This window comes from Bubalus bubalis, chromosome 14 (assembly GCF_019923935.1).
Source record: "Bubalus bubalis isolate 160015118507 breed Murrah chromosome 14, NDDB_SH_1, whole genome shotgun sequence".
Classification (NCBI taxonomy): domain Eukaryota; kingdom Metazoa; phylum Chordata; class Mammalia; order Artiodactyla; family Bovidae; genus Bubalus; species Bubalus bubalis.
In genome coordinates this window covers 17,414,607-17,423,860 of record NC_059170.1, presented here as the reverse complement: position 1 = coordinate 17,423,860, position 9,254 = coordinate 17,414,607, and the positions used below count along the sequence as shown (strand labels likewise).

At 42.9% G+C, this 9,254-nt stretch overlaps 1 protein-coding gene across 2 annotated transcripts in view; it reads left to right on the top strand.

Moving 5' to 3' along the window:
* Positions 1-3,130: 3,130 nt before the first annotated feature.
* Positions 3,131-9,254, top strand: part of MANBAL (mannosidase beta like) — a 28,297-nt gene continuing 22,173 nt past the window's right edge. Inside the window, exon 1 of one of the 2 annotated variants that reach the window (XM_006051728.4) lies at positions 3,131-3,235. The gene's annotated coding sequence lies outside the window, so the exon portion shown is untranslated. The remainder of the gene's footprint in view (positions 3,236-9,254) is intronic. The other variant, XM_006051729.4, reaches the window with a different exon arrangement.

Here is a 9,254-nt window from a genome sequence, read left to right as displayed (position 1 = left end):
GTTGGTTCTCCACCAAATCATTTTTGGGGGACACAATTCAAAATATAAGACATCTCCTTCTCCTATGGTCCTCCTCATCCACACCCCACCATGAGCCCCTCCAGGACAAACACCAAGTCTTATCTTAAAATATCTGTACATTACTTTCTCTTTCTCTCTCTCTCTTTTTTTTGTGGCCATGCTGTGTAGCTTGTGGGATCTTAGTTCCCCTACCAGGGATCGAACCTGGGCTCTGAAAGTGCTAAGTCCTAACCACTGGATCACCAGGGAATTCCCCTAAATATTTGTACCTTTCAGGCCTCAGCTTCTCCCCACTCTTTTATGCACCAAGCCTTTTTAACAGCCTTTCCACCTCCTACCATCCTTATGCCTCTTTTGTCTGGCAAATTCCTATCCATCCTTTCTTAGTTTAAATATTACCTCCACAGAGAGACCTTTCCTGATCACCCTTTCTTGATTGCATTTCCCATGTTATTTACTCTATCATGGTTTCCTCTTCTTTCTTCCTTATACATCTCATGGTTAATAATATACATTTCTTTGCAATTGATTAATGAAGGTGTCAGATAACCCCTAACCTCTAAACACAGTGAGGGTAGGAACCAACCTACTCACTATTGCCTTCCTGATTCCATAGTGTATGATTCAGAGTAGAAACTATAGATATCTGTTGAATGAATGAAGAAACACATCCTTGGATCCTCCAGATCATCTCACACAGTAAGGGTGATAATGGATATTGAATGAATTATAATCATTTCTGTCTGTGTCCTCTAGGAGAAAGTGAACTCCTTGAGGGAAAGATCGGGTCTCATTCTTGTTTTTGAATCTCTGGCATCCCCCTCCTCCTCCTTAATCTTCTCTGTACTAGTTCTGTATGCTGAAAGCAAATTACCCTGGAACTTAGATGCTTAAAATCGTTTCTATGGGTCAGGAATTGAAGAGTGATTTTGCTGTTTTTAGCTCAAGGTCTCTCAATCATATTCAAGATTTTAGCCAGGGATGCAGTCATCTGAAGGCTCGGCTGGGGCTGGAGGATCCACTCCCAAGATGACTCACACATATAGCTGGCAAGTTGGAGGTGGTTGTTGGCAAGAGACTCAGTTATCATTCATGCAAGCCTCTCCCCAGGGCTGCTTGAGTATCCTCATAATATGGATCCCTCATGAATGATGAAAAGAGCGCAAAGAGGAAGAACAATATCATTTATGTCTTAATCTTGGAACTCATACTCCATGATTTCCATTATATCCTATTAACTATATCTGTTAGCCCTATTTGGCGTGAGAAGGGGCTATACACGGGCATGGATCCCATGATTCAAGAATCATTCAGGTCCAAAGTGGAGGCTGATTACCATGTCCAACTAGAGTTCCCTTCCCCCTTCATTATTTGCCCAACCCATACTCAGTCAGGAACTGTACTGCCATCCAAACACTTGTCACATTATATGATAGTGGGTTCAAATTGTAAGCTTTGTGAGGGCAGAGAGTCCATCTGTCTAGTTCAACAACCAGCACAAGCCATAGAGTAGGTACTTGGTGAATGTTTTGAATGAATTTTAATAATTTGCTTCTGTCTGAATTATAAAACTGTGCTTGTCTCCTTTCTGCATTGCAGGCTCCTAGCTCAGGGCCTCACATGGGATTAAGGCATCTATACAGTGTAAATTAACTACAATGAAGTATCACCTCACAATGGTCAGAAGGACCATCATTAAAAAGTCTACAAATAACAAATGCTAGAGAGGATGTGGAGAAAAGAGAACCCTCCTATACTGTTGGTGGGAACGTAAATTTGCTGCAGTCACTATGGAGAAAAGTATGGAAATTCCTTAGAAAAACTAGAGTTACCAAATGATCTAGCAATCCCACTCCTGGGCATATGTCCAAGAAAACTCTAATTCAAAAGGATACATGCACCCCAGTGTTCACAGCAGCACTACTCACAGTAGCCAAGACACGGAAACCACCTGAATGTCCATCAATGAATGACTGGATAAAGAAGATGTGGTATGTATGTACAATGGAATATTACTCAGTCATAAAAACATTGCCATTTGCAGCAATATGGATGGACCTAGAGATTGTTATACTAAGTGAAGTAAATCAGAGAAAGCCAAATACCATGTGTGCTGTGCTTAGTTGCTCAGTTGTGTCTGACTCTCTGTGACCCCATGGACTGTGGCCCACCAGGCTCCTCTGTCCATGGGGATTCTTCAGGCAAGTATACTACAGTGGGTTGCCATGCCCTCCTCCAAGGGAATCTTCCCAACCCAGGAATTGAATCCAGGTCTCCAGCATTGCAGGCAGATTCTTTACCATCTGAGCCACCAGGGGACCCCAAATACCATGTGATATCACCTCCATGTGGAATCTTTTAAAAAATGATACAAATGAACTTATTTATAAAACAGAAATAGACTCACAGACATAGAAATCAAACTTATGGTTACCAAACAGGATGAGGGGAAGGGATAAATTAGGAGTCTGGGATTAACAGATACACTATGTGTAAAATGGGCTTGCTTCTCTAGAGGTTCAGTGGTAAAGAATCCACCTGACAAAGCAGGAGATGCAGAAAATGCAGGCTCGATCCCCGGGTTGGGAGGATCCCCTGGAGAAGGAAAGGGCAATCCACTCCAGTATTCTTGTCTGGGAAATCCCATGGACAGAGAAGCCTGGCAGGCTACAGTCCATGGGGTCGCAAAAGAATCAGACGTGGCTCAGCGACTGACTCAACAACAACAACAAACATATAAAATAGATAAACAATAAGGGCCTACAAGTATAGCACAGGGAACTATATTCAGTATCTTATAGCCACCTATAATGGAAAAGAATCTGAAAAAAAAAAAAAAAAAATAAAAATATATATATATATATAGCTGAATCACTTTGCTGCACACCTAAAACTTACAAACTAGTTTGTAAATCAAACTTCAAAAAAAAAAATTAAGGCGTCTATAAACGTGTATAAATGTTTGCTGAAATGGGCTGTGATACAGAGCCTTAGAGAATCGAGGGAGCCTGGCTTTCACTTCTGCAGGCCTCTCTCTCCAGCTCCAAACCACAGGGTTGGGACAAAAGGCTAACAAAGCCCAGCAGCCTGGATCCGCCAACCCTAGCAACGCGGAGGGGCGGAACCGAGCCAGCTGGTTGCTTAGGAGCGTCACTTCCGGGCCCCAAGGTCGCAAGAAACCACTTCCGGGGGGCGCGGCGCGGCGGCGCGGGAGGTGAGTACCGAAGCTCCCGCGGTCGGTTCGGGCTTCGGGGCGGGGCGTAGTCGCCGAGGCTGTGGTACAGGATCGCGGATTAGGTTCCGGCGCCGCTGCCCCTGTCCCGGAGGCGCTGCTCTGCAGCCCGGGGACCACGCCGTGTTTGGCGAAAATAACTTCCTGGGTCGCTTGTTCGGAAGTTACTTGCGGAGGGGAGTTTGACTCCCAGGGAGGCGGAGGGCCTTGCTTTGCTCGTGTCCAGCGCCTTAGCTCTGAGCTGGGACCAGACCTGGTGCACCTCACAGTTGTGACCTGGCCTTTCTTCCCAAGGGCGGAGCATTCGGAGGAGCCAGAGCTCCGGAGTCCGTCTGGCCGGGGTTCGGATCCTTAGTGTACCGTATTACTCGGTAACTGTGGGCGAGCTCTGGTTGCTTCTCTGGTTCTCAGTTTTCTCCTCTGTAAAATGGGTGTATAGAGTTGATTGGAGGGTTAAATGAGATGGTGAATGCAAAAGACTTAATAAATGTACAATGCGTGTTTGCTGAATTTTTTTTTTTTTTTTGAGAGAAGTGAGAAATGAATCTGTGAAACCACACTTTTTCTTGTGGCAACCACACTTGCCACATCAGAATGACATTTTACAGGACATCTGCCCGTCTTTTTCAGCCCACTGGCTGCCAGCTTTTACTGCTCTGGGAGATGGCTTATCTTTGCATAGGACAAAATTCGAACTCAGTTTTGAGCAGTTCTTGGGAATTTGTTGTAATGGGAGTGGTCTGGGTACACAGCCCAGGGTAGTAATTCCTGACACTGATTTTCTATTACCCATTCTGTTCCAGTTGAAGTCTCAGAGCAGAATTCGAAAATCATTTCATTAGAAGCCAAGGATACCCTACCAAGATACTTGGAATCTGGGTTTTTCTGTGTTAGACAAGACTTAGTTTCTGTTTGCTAAGTCTGGACATCTATACATGTTTGAAGGGTTATTTATTTTGAAATGTTGACTTTTTTCCAATAAACTTAATTTTAGAATAATTTAGATTTTCAAAATTACTTACTACAGTGAGCTCCCATATGTCCCCCCACAATTTTCCCTATTATTAACATTTTACATTAGTATAATATTTATGTCACAGTTAATGAACCAGCATTGGTAACTAACTAAAGTCCATGCTTGCTTCAGATTTGCTCAGTTTTCTCTTTGCTCAGTCCTTTTTCTGTTCCAGGATCCCACATTACGTTTAGTCGTGTCTCCTTAGGTTTCTAGGACTGTGGTAGTTTCTCAGACTTTTCTTGTAGATAAACTTGACAGTTTTGAGTATTACCAGTCAGATATCTTATAAAATGACTCTCGTTTGGGATTTGTCTGATGTTTTTCTTATGATGACGTTGGAGTTACAGGTTTGGGGGAGGAAGATCCCGGAGGTAAAGTGCCATTCTCATCACCTCACAGGGTATATACTATCCTGTGTGTACCTCACACCGTCACAGTAGGGTACATACTGTCATATATGTCATCACTGGCGACGTTAACCCAGATCACTAGCTTGAAGTAGTCAAGTTCTCCCACTGTAAAGTTACTCTTCTTCTACCACTTTTCCATATTGTACTCCTGGAAGGAAGTCATCGTGCACAGCCCATCCTTAAGGAGTATGGAGTTATACGTCACACTTTAAGACAGATTATTTACATAAATTATTTTAAATTCTCCTTGGGAAGTTTGTTTGCTTATTAAATAATATCAGTACGGCCTTGAATAATTCTTTTCATACTTTGGATTATAATCCAGGACTACTTAATTTATTTTGCTGGGCAGATTATTCTGGCTTTGGCCATCGAAGTGGGTCTTATATCCCTTTGACATACCCTGATCAATGTGTTTTGTTTTTTTTGAACACTTTCTTACTTTCTGTTACAGGCTCATCTTATATATTTCCTGCTTCAGTCCTAAAGTTAACCGTTTCTCTAAGGAGCCCCTAGTTCATTGTATTGGAGAATCGTATTAGACACCAAGGTCTGGGTGCTAGGTGTGCTTATTGCTACTGTTTGGGATTCCCATGTTTCTAGGCCCTCTCAGAAAATGTGAGGCAAGAGATGTGTGTGTGTAAGCTAGCCTCTCCCCCGCCCCTCTTTCTATATGTATATATAGAGCTGTCTGTATCTGTAATAATCTAAATATGACTTTTACTGATATCCACAACGCTTATCCATCCACATGGACCATCTAGCCTCCTCTGGCTTATCTATAACCTTCTATTCCCAACTGTAACAAACCTGGCTCCCACCATTTGCCATCCATTGACTCAATAGTGCAATTCCAGTGTGTGGGTATAGTCTCAGAATTGTTAACTGTATCCCATGCGGAAAACAAGAGCCCATGTACAGTTCCTCTTGCTTTTAGTCTTCTTAATTCTGTCCATTTCCACAGTTACTGAGGTCAGCACCTCATTCCCCCTACCCCTTCCGTGAAATTACCTCATCCATTTGTAATATATTTTGACTCAGAATGTCACATTCTACATCCCATCCTGGATACCTAAATGATTTTTTAAAAAAAACATTTGTGTACATTAAAGTTTACTCTTTGTGCTGTAAAGTTCTGTGGCTTTTGACAAATACTTCCTATCTTATATTCGCTGTTACAGTATCATACAGAATGATTTCACCTTCAGGTCTCGTTGTTAATTTCTCTCTCTTAGATTTCATCCCAGAAATCCTGTTGGCCCTCTCTTTAGAATGTATCTATAACCTGAGAATTTACTGCCTCTGCTGCTGCCTGGTGCTGCCAAGTTGCTTCAGTCGTGCCCGACTCTGTGCGACCCCACAAACGGCAGCCCACCGGGCTCCCCCATCCCTGGGATTCTCCAGGCAAGACCACTGGAGTGGGCTGCCATTTCCTTCTCCAATGCATGAAAGTGAAAAGTGAAAGTGCAGTCGCTCAGTCGTGTCCAACTCTTAGCGACTCCATGGACTGCAGCCTACCAGGCTCCTCCGTCCATGGGATTTTCCAGGCAAGAGTACTGGAGTGGGGTGCCATTGCCTGGTGCAGATGTGTCTTTTAGACTACTAATTGTTGTTTAGTCGCTAAGTCGTGTCGAACTCTTTTGCAACTCCATGGACTGTAGCCTACCAGGCTCCTCTGTCTGTGGAATTTCCTAGGCTAGAATACTGCGGTGGATTGCCGTTTCCTTCTCCAGCGGATCTTCCCTACTCAAGGACTGATCCCGGGACTCCTGCATTGCAGGTAAAGGACTCAGTTCTTTACCACTAGTATAGTAGCCTCTTAACTAGTCTCCCTGTTTCAGATTCTTGTCCCTCTGCGATCTGTTCTCAATACAGCAGCCACAGGGACCCTTTAAAAATGAGTCAGATGATGTTGTTTCTTTGCTAAGAACCTTCCAGTGGCTGCCCTTTGACCCAGAGTCCTACTGGTCTTAAACAGCTGCTCACTTTATGCTCCTCTGATCATAAAGTTCATTTCTGCCTCAGACCTTATCCCTTGCTCTTCTCCGTCTTGGGGTACCTAACAGATGTTGAAATAACTTGTTCTTTCGCTTTCTTCTTTGCCTCTGCTGAAATGTCGCCTTCTCAGGGTGGCCTTTCCGTGACCACCTCATATAAAATGGCACCCCTTACCTCCCTCTCTATATTTTCTCATACTACTCACCACCGACATTACATTATATCTTTATGTGTTTGGGTGCCTCTGATTGTATAGAAACTCCATGGCTGGGACTCAGTAATTCTGTGTTCTTTTAATGAATGTCTCAGACCACTGGTGTCTGATATTCATGGATGAGCCTCAAGGGGTCTGATGACCTTATGAAATTATTTTCCATGTTTGATAATAAATGGGTCTGTGTGTGTGTGTTAGTTGGTCAGTCGTGTCCGACTCTGCGACCCCATGGACTGTAGCCCACCAGGCTCCTTTGTCCATGGGATTCTCCAGGCAAGAATACTGGAGTGGGTTGCCATTTCCTTCTCCAAAATGAGTCTGTACTTTTTATTAAATTCCAGTGGGGGTATGAGTTTCCCCATGTGTTAAAAAACAAACAAACAAACCAAACCTTTGCTCTTAAGCAAGTCTGGAGCACCACAGGGTTAGACACATAGCAGGATGTTCAGCTTTGCCCTGATTCAGTGGGCGAGCTTACGTAGGCCCCATGCCTCTCAGCTCCCCCTCCTTGTTAAATGAGGCTGCTCTTTAAAGATGGGAAACAAGCACAGGTTTGATCAGTTACCAGATATTTGTGTCAGTCCCTGGAACAAACTCAAAATGGACCCTGGGTCCCAGCTACCTCAGGAGCTTATTATAGTGGAACAATAAGAACATTAGACTGTGTGGTATTTCTCAAACAATAAGAAATGAATTTTGACCCAGAACATGCATGCTGGGATGTAGATGGATATAACTGGGGGGAAAAAAAAAGCTTCAAGATATAATGCTCACCCTTACTAATGTGATATTGTCTATTGTACTGGTTAATAAAATTAAAAAGTGTCAGCGGCAAGCCCCTTAATGGTTTCCGTGGCTCACTAATGGGCCAAAACCTGCAGTTTGAGAACCATTGACCCCCAGGGAAGTTTCAGTCTTACCCACCAGGCAGTTTGAATCCTGACTTTGCTACTTGTCAGCCAAGTAATCCCTGGGTAGGCCACATAACCTCTTTGAGCCTCGGTTTCCTCATCCTCATTAGTAATACCCCCTGTCCATAATGGTTGTGAATTGAATGAGTTAGACTGTAAAGCACTGTGCTCGTCTGGCAAATGATCTGCTGTGACAGTGGAGGGGGTGGGGGAGCAAAGCCTGTCACGGAGTCAGAGCTAAGAGCCTCTTCATTGGGAGCCGAAGGATGAGTAGCACTCTTGTGACTTCTGTAGTCAGGAAAGGAAAACCCAGACATCCAGGCAGGCAGGCGAGGAAGTAAAGCACGGGTGCATAGAAAACTAGACAGGAGTTCTAAAGCAGACACAAGATGTAGAGAGCATTTTATGTTTTCTAGAACATTACTACAGCCATCCTCTGGTTATACTTGTGCTGTCCAGTCTGGGAGTCCTCTAACCACATGTGATGATTTATAAATTAATTGAAGTTAAAATGAAAAATTCAGTTCCTCAATCCTCCTTTAAGTGCTTACTAGCCACATGTGGCTACCATATTGGAGAGCAGAAGCATAGAACATTTCAGTCATTGCAGAAAGTTCTGGACAGCATTTCATTAGACTCTATAAAAGTTTTATGAAGAGAGCAGATAGGGCATGGATTTTTCTTTTAGATTATATTAATTTTTTCAATAAGATTCTCCCCTGAATTAAAACGTATGGCCCCTTCACTATTAATAGCAACTATTTACATTTTCTTATGGCCTCTTTTGATCTTTAGCCAGTGAAATCACAATGTATACATGGTTGCAGTGATAGTGTTTATGTAATTGTTTTCTTTTTTCATGTAATATAAATTTGCCAAGACTTTCCGCTGGCCTGAAACGCAACATCTGCATTTGCTGTTTAAGCCAAGGGGCAACATGCCGTGATGCACCGTAACTGGGCTAACAGCTTCTTGATTGTTGGACACTTGAGTTGCTTCCTGGTTTTCAGTATTCTGAATAGCACTGCCATGAACTCTTTTTTTGGTACCTGAAGCCTTTTTCTTCTTTTGAATTGTTTCCTTAATGTAAATTCCAGGAAGTGAGTTACTCAGTCAAAGGATATAATAATCACTTTTATGACTCTTGTTAGGTATTGCCTAATTGCTATTTAAAAAAAACTCTAAATACATTATAGCTTTGAATGCATTATTGTTGTTGGGCTCCTGAGAACATCAAGTCTCTAGATTGGTCCAAAGTGTAGCTAATTGGTAATAGAAGCAGAGTCTGTGCCCCTAGTCTGACTCTTGGCCCCATGTTTTTATTGTATTAGAAATATTCTTAACAATGTTGCTGTTAGTAACACTAATAAATCTAAATATTGATAAGCCCCCTAGGCTGGTTACAGCCTTAGAGGTAAAGTTTAGGGCCAAGGGCATTTTTAAAAAGTGT